Below are 19,157 nucleotides of genomic sequence, written 5' to 3' on the forward strand. Positions count from 1 at the left end.
ATGGAGAAGGTGATGACAGACTCTATGATGGCAGTATAAAACTGGACCATCATTGCCTGCGGCAGATTGTTTCTTCAGCTGCCACAGGAAGTATATCCTCTTTTGGGCCCTTTTGACTGTGGAGTCGATGGTGGCCAGGTTAATAGGCACCTTATGCTGATAAGGTGAATCCATGGCTCCCAAATCCTTACCACTATCTTCAAGACAGAAATTAGGAGTTAAACCGCTGGACGAATGAAACCCCAACATGCTAAAAAATGGGCAATATCTTGCAAAACTGAGTAGCCAGCTCAATAGGAATCTCATCCATCACCCTAATACATTTCCTCCATCATTTATAACTTATGGCTGGAGTCTGTACCAGAAATAAACTGCACTGCAATTACCTGTTTACGCTACTCCAAAACCACTGCACAAACCTGCAACCTTTACCACCAAGGACAAAGGGCATCTGGCACATGGGAATTGCTAACCTGCAAGTTCCCAGGTGACATAGGACTCTGCCTTTGAAATGTATTGCTATTCCTCCATCAGGTGGAGCTCCTTATGCAAGAAGGACAGGGTCCCCCTTGTCCTCACCTTCCACCCTATCAGACATCACAGACAGCATATAATCCTCTAACATTTTTGCCACCTCCAACGGGATCCCACTACTGGCCACATCGTCCCATCTCCACCCCTTTCTGCTTTACGCAGAGATCGTTCCCTCCGTAACTCCCTGGTCAACTCGTCCCTTCACACCCAAACCACCCCCTCCCCAGGTACTTTCCCCTGCAACCGCAGGAGATACAGCACCTGTCCCTTTACCTTCCCCCTCGACTCCATCCAAGGACCCAGTCTCTCCAGGTAAGGCAGAAGTTCACTTGCACCTCCCCAAACCCCAACTACTGTGTCCACTGTTCCAACTTGTCCACTGTGTCAACTTCTCAACATCGGCAAGACCACGCACAGGCTCGGCGATCGTTTCGCTGAACACCTCCGCTCAGTCCGTCTTAACCTAGCTGATTTCCCGGTGGCTCAGTACTTCAACTCACCCTCCCATTCCCAATCTGGCCTTTCTGTCCTGGGCCTCCTCCATTGTCAGAGTGAGGCCCAGCACAAATTGGAGGAACAGCACCTCATATTTCGCTTGGGTAGTTTACGCCCCTGCAGTATGAACATTGACTTCTCTAACTTCAGGTAGCCCTTGCATTCTCTCGCCATCCCCTTCCCCGTCTTACTGTCTCCGCCTACATTCTATCTTTGTCCCGCCCCTCCCTTGACATCAGCCTGAAGAAGGGTATCGACCCAAAACGTCGCCCATTCTTTCTCTCCAGAGATGCTGCTTCACCTGCTAAGTTACTCCAGCATTTTGTGTGTACTCCTTTACTTATATTGTGTACATTCCATAAATGATAATAATAGTATCAACTGTTTTAGTTTATTGCTGATGTTGCACAACCATCCAAAAAAAGCAATAAAAATTTTTTTTAAACCATTCTTCAGTCATCTAGGTAACTACTGCATAGAATATGAATTATGCATTCGTTCTAAAATGTCATCTTTATAAGCACAGATATGTTGGACATGCTCTGTGTGAAGTCAATATCAAAGGTCTATAGCTGTGCATTCTCTCGCCTTACCTCATGAGGCTGCATAACCTTTTAAAATGGATGCAAAAAGAGATGTATTTGTACTACACAAAGCTACATAAATTATACCTCACACAGTGTAAACAGACTGCTGGCTTTCTCACTCTCCCAGCATGAACCTCCCATTGCTGCAGTGCAGGCACATTTTCTATTTTCTAGGCTTACGTCATTCCTCTGACTGTACGAGTATCTCTCACCATTCTACCTATTAACGTCCTTTTATCAATTGCCCCTCTCCACATCACCATTCTATTTTCTAACTGATTTCCATTTTATTCTTTCATCGTCCATAAACGCAGTCCAACTACGAACATTTCATTCATAACAGAACAACGTGACACCAGCATGCATTGCCATCATATACAGATCAGGCAGACAGTCAGTTGAGTCGACTCTACCATTCAATTAGATCAGAGTATCGCAGGTAGATAGGGTGATGAAGTCAGCTTTTAGCGTGCTGGCCTTCATCTGTCAGGGAACAGAAGTACAGAAGTTGGGACATTATGTAACAGTTGTACATGACATTGGTGAGATCGCGCAAAGAGTGTTGATGAATAGTCTCGACCCAAAACGTCACCTATTTATTTTCTCCAGAGATGCTGCCTGACCCGCTAAGTTACTCCAGCATTTTGTACCCATCTTCAGTGTAAACCAGCATCTGCAGTTCCTTCCTACAAAAAGAGTAATGTATTCAGTTTTGGTCACCCTGCTACTAGATGCAATTTAGGCTGCAACGATTGCAGAGAAGATTTACAAGGATATTGCCAGAACTCAAGCCCATGAGCTGAAGGGAGAAATTGGACAGACTGGGACTTTTTTTCCTTGGAGTACAGGAGACTGATGAATGATCTTATAGGGGTGTAAAAATCATGAGGGGAATACATAAGGTGAAGGCAGAGTCTTTTCCCCCAGTTACAGCAATCACGAACTAGAGGGCACTGTTTTAAGATGAGAGGGGAAGATTTAAAATTAGCACTTAAGGCCCTATAAAGAACAATGAAATTGATAAAGATAGACACAAAGTGCTGCAGGTCAGGCAGCGTCTCTGGAGAAATAGGATGGTGAGGATTCGGGTCAGGACCCTTCTTCAGACTGAAAGTAGAGGGTTGGTGGGGTGAGAAAGAGGTGAAGAGGCCTCAAATTACCTCAGACAGGTGGTGCTTGGCAGGTACATTGTTAGCTAGGAAAGGTGTGATCTCAAGAGCAAAACAATACGATGCACTAGAACTTTATTTATCCCAGGAGGGAAATTGATCTGCCAACAATCATAAAACACAAGATATATAAAACATGAAATTAAAGTGACGAGTGGAAAGGATTGAGGATGTGTAAAGACTTGGGGATTTGGGGAGAGGGGGGTCAGTCTACCCCATGACGGAAGGGGGAGCAATTGTACAGTTTGGTAGCCACAGTGAAGAAGGATCTCCTGCGGCATTCTGTATTGCATCTTGGTGGAACCAGTCTGTTGCTGAACGTACCCCTAGGACGACTAGTGTGTCAGGCAATGCAGAGAATTGTGGATCCAGTAAAATAACGATGGTTTGTAGGGAGGAGGAAGTGCAAGTAGAAGTTATTTAAAGTTAGAGAATTCAATGTTCAAATCGCTGGCTTGTAAGCTGCTCAAGCAAAATAAGTGCTGTTCCTACAATTTGTGTGTGGCAGTCCCACTGAGTTACTCCAACAAGGTCTGAATGGGAATGGAAGTTCAAATGGTTGGCAACCGGGAGATTCCATAGGCCTGGTCAGACCAAGCGCAAGCTAAATGGTTGCAAGTCCACACTTGGTCTCACTGATGTACAGGAACCCACATGGGGAACATCAGATGCAGTAGATGAGGTTAGAGGAGGTACATGTGAACCTCTATCTAACCTGAAGGGCTGTTAGGGTCCCTGGATGGAGTCGAAGGGTACAATGACAGTTGCATCTCCTGCAGTTGCAGCAGAAAGTACCTGGTGTGGCAGTGAACCAAGGAGTTGCAGAGGGAGCGGTGGCCCCTACAGAAGGCTGAATGGGGTGGGGATGGAAAGATCCGATTAATGGTGGGATCCCCAAGGAGGTGACGGAAATGGCAGATGTGTTGAGTGCGGAGGCTGAAAGGTGAACACCAGGGGAACAGTCCTTGTTGCACCTGGGTGGAGAGAGAGCGAGAGCAGAACTACAGAGCACAGAAGAGGCCTCATGTATGACAGAAGGGGGGGAGGAAACCCACATTCCCGGAAGAATTAGGACATCTCAGAAGTCCTAGAATGGACAACTTTCCCTGCAACTGCAGGAAAAGCAGCACCTGTCCTTATACCTCCTTCCTCGACTCCATCCGCAGGGTTAGTTACCTAAAATTGTGGAGCTCAATGATCCAATCATTGAGTTCGATGCTGCACAAGAAGAATACAAGGTGCAGTTCGTCCAGCTTGCACGTGATCTCACTCTGGCTTGGGAAACGGCCCATTACAAAAAGGTCAGCACAGGAATGGGAAAGGAAGTTAAAATGGCTAGCAACCATGAGATCCAGCAGGCCGAAGCAGACAGAGTACAAGCGGTCTGCAAAACAGTTGCCTAGTCTACATTTGCTCTTGCCAAAGTAAAGGAAGCCACATCAGGAGCTTTAGTTACATTTGTCACTGCACAGCTGGAGCACTGTTGCAATTCTGGTCTCCAAACTAAACACATTTTTGCAGAGAAGATGAAAACACAAAGATTTTATAGACAAAGATTAACAAGGGAGAGAATAAGAACCAGAACAGATGGGTGAGGTGCTCAATGAATATCTTACCTCTGCTCTACATAATAATAAAATTGCTGGTTTAAACCGAAGATAGACAAAAAGCTGGAGTAACTCAGCGGAACAGGAAGCATCTCTGGAGAGGAATGGGCGGTTTCAGGTCAAGACTCTTCAGAAGAAGGGTCTCGACCCGAACCATCATCCATTCTTTCTCTCCAGAAATGCTGCCTGTCCCACTGAATGACTCCAGCTTTGTGTCTATCTAAGGAAACTAGGAGAAGTTAATCCGGATGCCTCGGGAACAGTACAAATTAAATAGAGGTTATGCCGAATCTCTTAAAAAGGTAGATACATCTCCAGGCCCCGATCAGATATTAAGAGCATTATGGGAAACAAGAAGAAATTGCAGAATGCCTGGCTGAGATTTATGTATCATCGTTAGCCATGGGTAAAGTATGGAAGACTGGAAGACAACTGATGTTCCCTTTATTTAAGAACTATAAAGAAAAATACACCAGGAAGCCAAGCCTTACATCCTTGGTACATCTTGAGATATGATAGATACATCTGGAAAAACAGTAGGACTTTGTGCACAGGAGATCATCTCGCAAATTCGATGAGCTTTCTGAAATAATCAATATGTTCAAAGAAGGCAGGGCAGTGAATCCAGTCTCTCGTTGGACTTTAGCAAGTTCTTTGATAGGAATCCATATGGTATGCTGCATGGAAGGTTAAATGTCATGGGATCCAATGAAACCCTAGTTAATCTGATACATAATCAACAAGATAAGAAAAAGGGTAATGGTGGAGGCTATTTTTCAGACTGGATGTTCATGACTAGTGATATGTCTCAGTAGTTGGTGCTGGGTGTGCTTTTGACATCTATATCAATGATTTGGTTATGATGTACAAGGCATAATAACTTTGCAGATGACAGTAAAATAAGTGGTATCATAGACAAAGGCAAAGGTTATAAAGAATTACAGCAGGATCTTGAACAGCTGGACAAGTGGGCTGAGGTACAGTAAATTGAGTTTAATGCAGATAATTGTGAGGTGTTGCATTTTGGAAAAATCTAATCAGGACAGGGATTTCACAGTGAGCTGTCAAGCAGGAGGCAGTGAAGAAAGCAAATGGCATTTTGGCCTTCATAACAAGAGGTATTGAGTATAGGAGCAAAGAGGTCCTCCTGCAGTTGTACAGGGCTCTAGTGAGACCACACCTGGAGTATTGTGTATAGTTTTGGTCTCCAAATTTGAGGAAGGACATTCTTGCTATTGAGGAAGTGCAGTGTAGGTTCACGAGGTTAATTCCCAGGATGGCGGGACTGTCATATTTTGATAGAATGGAGCGGCTGGGCTTGTATGGTTTGGACACGCTAGAGGCAGGAAACATGTTCCCGATGTTGGGGGAGTCCAGAACCAAGGGCCATAGTTTAAGAATAAGGGGTAAGCCATTTAGAAGGGAGATAAGGAAAAACATTTTCACACAGAGGGTTGTGAATTTGTGGAATTCTCTGCCTCAGAAGGCAGTGGAGGCCAATTCTCTGGATGCTTTCAAGAGAGAGTTAGATAGAGCTCTTACAGATAGCAGTGTCAGGGGATATAGGGAGAAGGCAGGAACGAGGTACTGATTGTGGATGATCAGCCAAGATCACTGTGAATGGCAGTACTGGCTCAAAGGGCCGAATTGGCCTACTCCTGCACCTATTGTCTATTGCCCTGGGCAGTGTTATAGAACAGGGGAACTTAGGAGTACAAGTGCATAATTCCATGAAAGTGGGATCACAAATACATGGTTATGGTATATTTGAGTATGCTGGCCTTCATCAGCCAGGGCATTGAATATAGAAACATACAAAATAGGTGCAGGAGGAGGCCATTCAGCCCTTCGAGCCAGCACCGCCATTCATTGCGATCATGGCTGATCATCCCCAATCAATAACCCGTGCCTGCCTTCTCCCCATATACGTTGATTCCATTAGCCCCTAGAGCTCTATCTAACTCTCTCTTAAATCCATCCAGTGATTTGGCCTCCACTGCCCTCTGTGGCAGGGAATTCCACAACTCTCTGCGTGAAAATGTTTTTTCTCACCTCAGTCTTAAATGGCCTCCCCTATATTCTAAGACGGTGGCCCCTGGTTCTGGACTTGCCCAAGTTAGAATGCTATAGGAAAGAACCCATTGAGCCAGAAAAGGTTCAGAAAAGAATTACCAGGATGTTGCCTGGACTCGAGGGACTGAGTTAAAGGGAAAGAGTAGCCAGTATTCCGAGAAGTGTAAGAGACTGAGGGGAATGATCTAATGGAGAATGTATAAAAACCATGAGGGGCATAGAAAGGTAAATATACATAGGCTTCTCCCTCCATGATTGGAGAACCAGAAACTAGAGGGATTTTTTTTCCCCAAGAGGGGAAAGATTTAATAGGAATCCAAAGGGCAGCATTTTCCAAAGAGGGTCATGGGTCAATGGAAGATGAAGCAGTTGAGGTAGGTCCAATAAGATTTAAAAGACTTTGGGACAAGTACAAGGTTGAGGGATTATAAAGTCATACAGCTTGGAAACAGGCCCTTCGGCCCAACTTGTCCACGGCAACCAACATGTCCCATCTGCACTAATCCCACCTGCCCGTGCTTAGTCCATAACCCACTTAACCTATCCTATCCAAGTACCTCAAGAAATGTCTCTGAAATGTTATAATAGTACCTGCCTCAACTACGTCCTCTGGCAGCTCGCTCCATATACCCACCATTCTCTGTGTTTAAAAAAAAAACACCCCACAGGTTCCTATTAAATCTTTCCCCTCTCAACTCAAACCAATGACCCCCTGGTTCTCCATTCCTCTACTCTGGACAAAAGACTGTGCTTTTACCAGATCTATTCCTCTCATGATCTTGTACACCTCTGTAGGATCACCTCTCATTCTCCTGCACCAAGGAATGTCCTATCCTGCCCAACTCTCCCTACAGCTCAGGCCTTCGTGTCCTAGCAACATCCTCACAAATCTTCTCTGTACCCTTTCCAGCTTGATAACATCTTTCCTAGAACATGGTCGGCAACACTGAATACTTTAAATGTGGCCTCACCAATGTCTTATACAACTTTCACATGACCTCCCAACTTCCATACTCAATACTCTGAGTAAGGAATTATGTACTTGCATTCCTAGATCCCGCTGCTCTATAACACTTCCCAGAGCCCTGCTAGACTAGCTTGGATGAGCATCTTAGTTAGCATGGATAGGTTGGGCCGAAGGGCATATTGCCACGCTGTATGGCTATGACTCCAAGGATTTCATTGCACTGAAGAGTGTAAAGGAAAATGAACATAGAGCATTTTAATTATGAGGAAAGACTGTTTGTTTAGAGTCCTTTGCGGGATATATAACATTATGGGGGGCATAGATAAGGTAAGTAGAGGGAAGCTTTTGCCCATAACAGGAGGCAATTAAAATCAGAGAGCAATGGTTTAGAATAAGGTGTATAGTTTTGAGGGTACCAAAAAGTTTGTGTTTCAACTGGAGGCATTTAGAAACTGGAATAAACTGACTCAACATTTTACTATCTAGAGGAATCCTTAAATCATCAAGACAAAGTTGTGAACCAAGTGCTTGTAAGTGGGGCTAGTATAGATGGATAGCTGATCAGCATGATCATGGTGAGCCGAAGGACATGTTTTTGTATTGTATGACTGACATATTTAGTTCCTTAATTATTAAACTAATAACCATTTCTGCAAAAGCAGTAAAAAAAAGGGCACAAGTGCTGAAGTAGTCTCAATTTGTCTCCCTTGCTACTTTGGGAAGGATGTCAAGCCCTTACCACCTTAAAGTAAGAATTGCAAGGAGGAATAGATTCTGTGAAAGGCAACTAACATAATGATTTACTACCATGATTTCAATAATACCTGCAGAACCAGAAAGGGTTTCAGTATTCCTTCCAGCTATTGCCTCAGGACTTGTTATTGTTTCAGTTTTAACCCAAGGTTACAATGGAACAAAATAGACTCAAGAGTAAAGAATAAAGTAGGACTGATAATTTAAAATTTATTTCATTCAAATTTAGAGATGGTATTGGGCAAAATATTTTTACTCTGCTGGATATGCCAGTGATTACACAGCCAAAGGAAGGGAAATCTAAGTAAAACACAAGCTAAAAAAGCAATATTTCTAAAATCTAAAAACAGTCTAATAATTTGTTTACTCATTTGAATATCATGATCACATTACACATTAAGGGCGGCACAGTAGCGCAGCTGATTGTGTTGCTGCCTCTCCGCGCTAGAGACCCAGATTCAATCCTGACCTCAAGTGCTGTCTTGGAGTTTTTACACTTGCTCCCAGGCATGGGTTTCTTCCAACATCCCAAAGATATGTAGGTTAATTGGCCAATGTAAATTTCCCCTAATGTGCAGGGAACGGATGAGAAAGTGGAAGAACACAGAACGAATGTGAACTGGATTGATGGCGGCATGGAATCGGTGGGCCAAAGAGCTTAAACTAAAGAAAACTATTATTTTGAATATCTCATTGCAAATATGCAATGATGCTACTGCTTTCACCTTATTTCTCTTCCACTGAACTTGTTTCTTTCAACTAGAATGGCTTTAATTAATTTCCCCATCTCCTTTTTTGTTTAATCTCCATTAACTACATCAACTTTGCACTACATTTATTTCTATGGACCATATGGAATGCCTTTAAGTTGGAACATTTTCTTACTCTACCTCTGGGATATGCAATCCAGTGGTAATCAAAGACATTATTGTGCAAGGCCAAAGGCGTAGAGTGTTTTGAATACTACATTACGCACACACCCACTATCTAACCCACTGCCGAGAGAAGGCAGGTACAGGATACTGAGTTGAATGATTAGCCATGATCATATTGAATGGTGGTGCAGGCTCGAAGGGCCGAATGGCCTACTCCTACTATTTTCTGTTTCTATAATCAAGTTAAATCTGTATGTGAAGGATGGCAGCAATAATTGTTCCATAGTATTCAATTTAATTGAATGTTCCATGGTATTCTATTTAATCTCATATGGTTTGCATACAACCATTCACTTGTTGTGCATTCCATCGCGGGAGTTAGATTAATACAGCATGGAAACAGGCCCTTCAGCACAACTCAAGACCCATGCTGATCCATGCCAATCATGTTGCCAAAGTGAGGTATTCCCACTTGCCTGTGCCTGGTCCAAATCCTCCCCAGAGCTTTCCTATCCATTCATATGTCCAGGTATCTTATAAATGTTGTAATTGTGAGTGCCTCTTACCACTCACAATTACAAGACTGTGTTCAACTTCTGGGACTTGGGCACAAACATCTGGGTTGACTCGCCATGAGTCTTATCAGTACTTGAATGGGAGACCATCAAAACATAATCAGATACAATAAAGAATGATTCAATCAAGAGATAGAATTCAATAAGCATATCAGTCACACTGCATATGATAAATAAAAGGCATTGAGGAAGAGCTACACTGTTTCAGAAAGTCCCATCTGCTTTCTAAAGCAGATGCAAAGTACTGGTTTGTAGGTTAATTGGCTTCAGTAAATTGTCCCCTCATATGTAGGATAGTGCTAGTGTATGGGGAAGCAGACTTGGTGGGCTGAAGGGCCTGTTTCCGTGCTATCTCGTCTTTTGAAGCACACCCGAGGAATCTCATTACCTCAGCCAAATATTCTTTCACACATCTTTTCCTAATGTCATCTCATGTTGGTCATATTTTCTATCCGAATAGAAAACATTACTCTCCCAAGTCTTTTGTTTTAGTAGTAGGCCCCTCTCAGTCATGAATGACCATGGGTGATGCATCCTGGTCGGATGCAAGCCTGGGCGATGTCATATTGAGGACAGGCTGTGGCCCATGCAGCACGTCCCCCCTCTCCACATCACTGATTGATCCAAAGGAACTGCAGGGCCGTTAGTTCGGCACCAGCGCCGTCGAAGGAGATGCCAGAGCGAGGTTGTAGACAACGACGAACTGCCTTAGGGGTTTCGGCTCCGGATTTTCTTGAGGTTCACTCCTGGAGTCCTTTCCATGACTGGATATGGCCACAAGGCAGTGGAGGTTTTAAATCAGAGTTTCCCCTCTCTCAGATGGACTGCCTTCCCAGGCTGACGAGCCCACTCCGCCCTTTCGTTTTATTCATATTAAAATATATTGTACGAGGAAACATCCTGTTGTCCAGCATCCTTAATCCCCTTTCTCAGAAATTAAAATGATTCCTTGGATTTGATACCTGGAGGTTTATCCATCTATTTGGTAACCAATCAAACAAAATATCAGAAAATAACACTTTTGCTTTCAATATTTAAGGTACAATATAAGTTTTAAGCCCTAAATTTTCAAATTCATTCTGCAACATTCCAAGAACTAACCAAAATTTTACATTAAGTGTTCAAAGAAGTGATTTATTGTTTTAAGGCTTTGATATGGTTAGTTCTAAAGAATTTGTTGTTACTCAGTGTGGTAGTTCTAATTTCTTTGATTAGTGAATATACAATGATGGATCAAGAGCATGTGCACAAATTTACACACACACTATAGTTAGGCCTACCAGGAACGATTTTACTTAATTGCCTAATTCTTAATTAAAAAATGCACCTCACCCAATGCAAAATATTATTTTGTTGTCAAAAATCAAATTTATTATGCATTGGGAACTGCTGCAAGTCTTTCATTGAGAAGCTGTAGATAAGGAAAATAGGCCTTCTAAAACAGAGCAGTCAACCCAATCATATTGGTGCCCCAAATCTCAGGATAGCACATAGCAACAGCATCTGCACTTAAAGAGTGTCAATAAGCACTGCCTGCTCTGCAACAGCAAGATAAATGACACCAAATGTTCTGCAACAAGCCCTCTTGTCACACTATAGCACCAACAGGGTATAGAGTCATAGAGAATCATGGGGTCACTCACTTGTATCTGGCAGTTGCCCATGGCAAAGCAAGCAGTCATCAAGGACTCCTCTTCCTGGTGCCAAAGGCCAGAGAACGCACCCCAATAGCAGCTCAAGTATCGACCCATAGCTCATGACACTTGTAACAAGCACATGTATGATATGCACTAACACAGTGTAGCACCAGTGATCATCAGGCAACATCAATGCATTTTTGCCCCAAAAACATTTACAACAAAGGCACTGGCAATGCAGATTTTACAAGTTTTATTATTGATTTCTACATATTTGTTTTTTTATATTTTGGGTAACAAATGTTGAAATCAAATTTTGGTAACTTCTCTAATCTTAAAGCTAGTTTGAGTTATATTTCCTTAAAAAATCTTTATATGCACAGACATATGAGAATGACATCTTAACCTTTAAATATGAATACAATTATAAGGCAAGAACATTGTCAGAGTAAGGTGTCCTATTTTATCTATTTTAAAACAACTATGATTCAAGACACAGCAAATTCTTCAATGGCAGATTAAATCCTATGGCAGGTCAAAAACCTGGCGTTTCATGTAAGACTCCAATTCATTCTTGGGGGGGGGGGGGCTTTAAAACTCAACTAGTTTAGCCTGGATGCATTGTGAAACACTCTATTTCTGTTTATAATTATTGCCTTCAAGCAATATTGTTGTCTGACCTGTGGTTCAAAACATTTTAGATTCAGGTTATCAACGTATTAAACATATTTTCCTGGTTAACATTGAACTAGATCTAAAATTATATACAATTCACACAAAATAAAAATCTGATTGCATGCAAGATGAAAAGATAGTACAAGCCTTCACCATGTTCAAGTATCAGGATGAACAGAAGAGCTATGATCTACACAGTTGGGAAGTGGCACAGACAGATATTTTGCTGGCATGGATACAATGGACCAAATGGCCTGCTTCAGTGCCACAAATGTGAATGATTCTGTATTGAACATACTCATGACAAAACTCCACATTCTGCTCACCTAACTTCCTAGCATAAAATAGCTATTGGAAATGAATTTTATCTCCGAAATATTGAATAGTATTTAGATCAATTATAGATGAATACATGTACCAATTGCACAAATTCAGGACGCAAGGAAGAAATTCTAATAGACAACAACATTTACAGGAACTGCAATACTTTACACTGAACATTTCACATTGCCAGTCTTTGAAGTAGAACAACATGCAGGTTCTGCACGAATACACAGCCCATTTACACAGAGGAAGATGAGACATACAACATCTTAAAAGCTGACAACCAATGAGCAGGCAATATTCATTTCTGTATTATAATTTCTGTACATTGCCAAATATCTGCATAATTAGGCCAGATGGCAAAAACAAGCCCTACTTCATTTTGGGGAGGGACGTTAAACATGATAGATTTTAGAAAGTTAATAGTAAAAACAATGCACTGAAAAAAACTGTAATTATGTTCAAAGAATATCGTTTTGGCATACAACCTAAACCCAGAATAAATGAGCACATTTAATAAAACTGACGGTTGAAAAACAAAACCAGAATAAAATTGTATGATAAATATGCCACGGTCGGCAGCGAGGTACTGCCGTGGTACTATTGCACCCGTGTTGGGTACACACACCATCCTAGGAAATAACGAACTACTCTGGCAAGCACTTTTGAATTAAAAATGCTTTAAGTACAATTCTATTCCCCTTTGCAATATCTTGGGCGTAAATGTTATTTCGATAGACGTCCGCACGTATATACAAAACGGATTGACATGTCTAAATTAGCGCAGCTGCAGGGAAAAAAAGAAAAAACTGAAGGAATTTTTAGGCTGATTGTGTCGAAAGCGCAAAGTGTAGTCTCTAGAGTTTTTGAAAGCTTTTCTCAATTTTCGAAACGGACCAAATTAGTGGGAAACCATTAACTGCTGTGCCTCGGTCATTGGGTGCAGTTGACATTTTTTTTTAAACTCTTAGATTTCAATGCCTTTCAGGTCTTTAAAACCAGCCGCCATAACCCGTCCATTTTAAGTACTCGTATAGCGCTCCCAAACAGCAGAAACACGAATTGGCATCGCTTGTAAATTCAATCCGCATATTTAACGTTTATAGTTTCTTTTCTTTTTTTGAAACCGATATTTGAAAAATTGGTCATGCGACTGTTTTTAGATAATAACAGAAAGATCCAGGCCAAAATTACATTAGTGGAGTCTTTTTTTTTTCCACGTTGGGGGCGGGCTGAGGTTGTTCACTAAACTGAAAAGAAAATATTGTCGCCATCACAAAGAAAATACTTCCAACAACTGAGCAAATGCACTAGAGACGGAACCGCCTCGATTTTTAACTGTGCTTCAGTGGCACCCTTGCCGCCCCGTTTCTATTTTTAAATAAACATTTGAGAACTAAAATGTATCCGACTCCATAGATTGCAGCAAAGGAGAAAAGGGGGTGGGAATGAGAGACTGGTCGGGAAAGGGAAAATCAAAATACTTGCTCTCAAGGGGGGGGGGGGGCATAAAAAATTAAATCAAAGTTAAATTTGGGAGGATGAGAGGGGGGGGAAGAGACGAGAATGCAACTTAATGAATTTTATTCCAGGTTTTGCGGCTGTTTCCGCGCCTCACTGCATTCCTGAGGTGAGAGAAAGAGCCCTTCCTTCCTCTTCCCTGGGACTGAACGGCGGTGGGTGGACGAGGGGGCTCCTGCGCCAACAACGTCCATTTTAGCTCATTATTTTTTTTCCCCTTCCCTTCCCTTCCCCCGTCCCTTCACGGGGAAAAGCCCGGATCCCCAAAAACAGATTGAACCCCGTGCGATTAATATCCCGCACTGACACTTCGACGGCCAAGTTAGGTTAGTGTTGAGGGGAGGGAAGGAAGGAAGGCAGACTGACTGTGACTCCCGCCGCAGCAGCAGCAGCAATCCAGCCCTGCCCCCCCCTGCACAACACAGTCAGCAGCCACAACAAACGTCCATCTTAAAAAAAAAACCTCCCCTCTTTTTATTGTTTGTCCTCCCTTCTCCTCACTTGCAAAGGCACAAAAGAAAACATTCGAGCGTCCGGCGGCTCCATAGCTGTTTTTCCCCCCAAAAATAAACAAATAACAGGCGCTTACCAGTAAGTACCGGACCGAGCGCCTCCCTCCCTCCCTGCTATGGATATTTTCCTCGCTCTGTGTATGTGTGTGTGTGCCTCTCCCTTTCTCGCTCTCTCTCTTTTTTTCTGTGCACTGCTCGGTCTCCTTCTCAAACCGAACCCAAGCAGAGGGAGGGAAGCGCCTGCACGCCACGTCCGGCACCGCCTCTGCTCCTTAGCGTCACCGGCCAGCTTGTCAATCTGTTGTCAGAAGAGGGAGGGTGTGTGTGTAGGAAGGAAGGAACTGCAGCTGCTGGTTATACACTGAAGATAGGCACAAACATGCTGGAGTAACTCATCGGGACAGGCAGGCAGCATCTCTAGAGAGAAGGAATGGGTGACGTTTCTGGTCGAGAGGGAGTTTAAGAGGGAGTTAGATGTGGCCCTTGTGGCTAAAGGGATCAGGGGGTATGGAGAGAAAGCAGGTACAGGATACTGAGTTGAAACATAGAAAATAGGTGCAGGAGTAGGCCATTCGGCCCTTCGAGCCTGCACCGCCATTCGATATGATCATGGCTGATCATCCAACTCAGGATCCTGTACCTGCCTTCTCTCCATACCCCCTGATGCCTTTAGCAACAAGGGCCACATCTACCACCCTCATAAAATATAGCCAATGAACTGGCCTCAACTACTTTCTGTGGCAGAGAGTTCCAGAGATTCACCACTCTCTGTGTAAAAAATGATTTTCTCATCTCGGTCCTAAAAGACTTCCCTCTTATCCTTAAACTGTGACCCCCTAGTTCTGGACTTCCGCAACATCGGGAACAATCTTCCTGCATCTAGCCTGTCCAACCCCTTAAGAATTTTGTTCAAGAAGGAACTGCAGATGCTGGAAGATCGAAGGTACACAAAAATGCTGGAGAAACTCAGCGGGTGCAGCAGCATCTATGGAGCAAAGGAAATAGGCGACGTTTCGGGCCGAACCCCTTCTTCAGACTGATGGGGGGTGGGGGGGAGAAGGAAGGAAAAAGGGAGGAGGAGGAGCCCGAGGGAGGGGGGATGGGAGGAGACAGCTAGAGGGTTAAGGAAGGGGAGGAGACAGCAAGGGCTACAGTTGGAGGGCAGGGGGGGGATCACAGAGGGTGTGCAGTTAGAGAGGTGGTTGTGAAACTGTCTCCGGAGAGAAGAGAACTTAAGAATTTTGTAAGTTTCTATAAGATCCCCCCTCAATCTCCTAAATTCTAGCGAGTACAAGCCGAAGATAGACTGAAGATAGGCACAAAAATGCTGGAGTAACTCATCGGGACTGGCAGCATCTCTAGAGAGAAGGAATGGGTGACGTTTCTGGTCGAGACCCCTCTTCACCCATTCACACTTATCCCACTTTCCCCCCACACACTAATTCATGTATTGTGGGGTTTTTTTAATATATAATTTATGATGCTTTTATAAGTGATATACTAAGATTTTATATGTACTTTATGATATTTTTAATATGCAATGCATTTTTATGTAATGTTGCCCCTTGTCTGGACCTCGAGTCCATGATAAAGTTTATTATTATTATTATTACAAAGAATTCACAGTACACAAAAATGCTGGAGAAACTCAGCAGGTGCAGCAGCATCTATGGAGCGAAGGAAATAGGCAACATTTCGGCCCGAAACGTTGCCTATTTCCTTCGCTCCATAGATGCTACTGCACCCGCTGAGTTTCTCCAGCATTTTTGTGTACCTTCGATTTTCCAGCATCTGCAGTTCCTTCTTAAACAATTCACAGTGCCCAATTAACCTATAAACCTGCTACCTCTATGAAAGTCAGGGGAGAGGGTGTCTGGAGATTACCCCAGCTGTGTTACTCCAGCATTTTGTGTCAGTCTCCAGAGTGCAGATACAAGGAACCTGTAGAAGTTCAAGAGAGATAGATACAAAATGCTGGAGTAACTCAGCGGGTCAGGCAGCATCACTAGAGGAAAAGAACAGGTGACGTTTTCTTCAGACTGAGAGTCAGGGGAGAGGAGACCAAGAGATGTGAAAAGGTACGTAGAATAAATGAATGAAAGATATGCAAAAACACCGACAGCGAGTCTGGGTGAAAACATGGTCGGAGAGCAGGAAGAATCACAGAAGGGGAGCAGCAAGAGAGAGTGTTGCAGAACTCTTTGTCAGAGAGAGGAAGAGAGCTTCTTCAAAGTAGGCATGCAGTGCCCTCCATAATGTTTGGGACAAAGGCCCATCATTTATTTATTTGCCTCTGTACTTCACAATTTGAGATTTGTAATAGAAAAAAAAAAATCACATGTGGTTAAAGTGCACATTGTCAGATTTTATTAAAGGGTGTTTTTATACATTTTGGTTTCACCATGTAGAAATTACATAGCTCCCCCCCCCCCCCCATTTCAGGGCACCATAATGTTTGGGACACAGGGCTTCACAGGTGTTTGTAATTGCTCGGGTGTGTTTAATTGCCTCTGTAATGCAGGTATAAGAGAGCTCTCAGCACCTAGTTTTTCCTCCAGTCTTTCCATCACCTTTGGAAACTTTTATTGCTGTTTATCAACACGAGGACCAAAGTTGTGCCAATGAATGTCTAAGAAGCCATTATGAGGCAGAGAAACAAGAATAAAACTGTTAGACACATCAGCCAAACATTAGTCTTACCAAAATCAGTTTGGAACCTCATCAAGAAGAAAGAGAGCACTGGTATGTTTAATAATCGCAAAGGGACTGAGAGGCCAAGGAAGACCACCACAGCTGATGATAGAAGAATTCTCTCTATAATAAAGAAATATCCCCAAACACCTGTCCGACAGATCAGAAACACTCTTCAGGAGTCTGGTGTGGATTTGTCAATGACCACTGTCCACAGAAGACTTCATGAACAGAAATACAGAGGCTACACTGCGAGGTGCAAACCACTGGTTAGCTGGTTTGCCAAGAAAAGAGCAATCACAGTTCTGGAAAAAGGTATTGTGGACAGATGGGACGAAGATTAACTTATATCAGAGTGATGGCAAGAGCCATCAGGAGGAGAGAATGAACTGCCCAAGATCCAACACATACCACCTCATCTGTGAAACATGGTGGTGGGGGTGTTATACCCTGGGCATGTATGGCTGCTGAAGGTACTGGCTCACTTATCTTCATTGATGTTACAACTGCTGATGGTAGTAGCATAATGAATTCTGAAGTGTATAGACATATCCTATCTGCTCAAGTTCAAACAAATGCCTCAAAACCCATTGGCCGGCGGTTCATTCTACAGCAAAAAAAATGATCCCAAACATACTGCTAAAGCAACAAAGGAGTTTTTCAAAGCTAAAAAATGGTAATTGCTTGAGTGGCCAAGTCAGTCACCCAATCTGAACCCAATTGAGTATGCCTCAAATGAAAACAGAAGGGTACTAGCCCCCAAAACAAGCATAAGCTAAAGATGGCTGCATTACAGGCCTGGCAGAGCATCACCCGGGGGGGGGGGGGGGGGGGGTATAAACACTGCTGTAATTTCTACATGGTGAAACCAAAATGTGTAAAAATGGCCTATATTAAAATCTGACAATGCACTTAAACCACATGTGATTTTTTTTTTCTATTACAAATCTCAAATTGTGGAGTACAGAGGCTAGTAAATAAATGATGGGTCTTTGTCCCAAACATTATGGAGGACACTCTACCTTGAGGAGATTTTGCAGTGGAACAGACAAAATGTGTAGGTGTTTTTCCTCCTGACTGTTGTATTTGCATGTTAGCTTGTGTACATGGACAGCCAGGTCCCTTTCATCGTCAAAATGTCACCGTTGGTTAGCATTAAAAAAAATATTCTGCTTTTTAAGTTGTGTTATAAGTGAATTGGGGAAGAAGCTTTTTTTTCCAATGGGCAGAATATGGGGTCATGGATGGAGAACAAAGATGTATGAAGACAATGAAAATTAACTGCTCAATTTCTCACTCGGGAAACAAGGTTGAACTAAATTCTTCAGAGTGTATGAGGGAAATGGACAATGGAGACAGAAAACGATAAAGGCAGAAGATGCAATCTGTGCAGAGGCTGAGCCAAGGAATGTAGATATTTTGGTGAGGAAACTCCTGAGAATTTTAAATGAAGCAAAAAGCGATGAAGTGGGAACATGGATTAGCACAGAACAAGAATAGGCCCTTCTGCACACAATGACTGTGGCAAAATTGATGTCAATATTAACTGATCTTAACTATCAAGGAAACATGCTCAAAAGAAAATAATTTACAAGTGGAGTGGGAAGACAAACCCAAAAGTGCCTTGATAATAATGCCAAAACCTCTTATATTCTGGGCAGAGAAAGTGGTGCAGTTCTGGTCGTCCCATTACAGTACTTGACTTGACTCTCTGAACAACCGCACAAGAGTTCCTATGTGTGTAAGCACAAATGGCAAATAAAGTTTTTGACCTTTGACAGTAATGATATGAAGGCGTTGGAGAGGGTGCATAAGAGATTTACCAGAATGCTATCAGGATTAGGGGGTATTAGCTAAAAGGAGAGACTGGGCAAACTTAGATTTTTTTCCTTTCTCTGGAACACTGAAAGTTGAGGGGAACCTGATAGACATATATAAAAGTACTAGACTAAGTACTACTTTTCTAGTACTACTTTTCTAGTACTACTTTTCTAGTACTACTTTTCTAGTACTACTTTTCTAGTTCTCCATCCATGACCCGTTGGGTCCCAGCATCACACAGGAGGGCTGGTCATCCAACACAATATTCCACCTCTCCACCAATTCTAATATTGGTGGTCAGTTGGGGGGGGGGGGGGGGATTTCTGGAGCGCTAGTATGGG

General features: G+C 42.9%; 1 protein-coding gene across 4 annotated transcripts in view; it reads right to left on the minus strand.

Moving 5' to 3' along the window:
* Window positions 1–14,569, minus strand: part of fam168a (family with sequence similarity 168 member A) — an 82,305-nt gene extending 67,736 nt beyond the window's left edge. Inside the window, exon 1 of one of the 4 annotated variants that reach the window (XM_033023175.1) lies at window positions 14,382–14,569. The gene's annotated coding sequence lies outside the window, so the exon portion shown is untranslated. The remainder of the gene's footprint in view (window positions 1–14,381) is intronic. The other 3 variants (XM_033023176.1, XM_033023177.1, XM_033023174.1) reach the window with 3 other exon arrangements.
* Between the last annotated feature and the right edge of the window lie 4,588 nt (window positions 14,570–19,157).

Source organism: Amblyraja radiata, chromosome 6 (assembly GCF_010909765.2).
Source record: "Amblyraja radiata isolate CabotCenter1 chromosome 6, sAmbRad1.1.pri, whole genome shotgun sequence".
NCBI lineage: Eukaryota > Metazoa > Chordata > Chondrichthyes > Rajiformes > Rajidae > Amblyraja > Amblyraja radiata.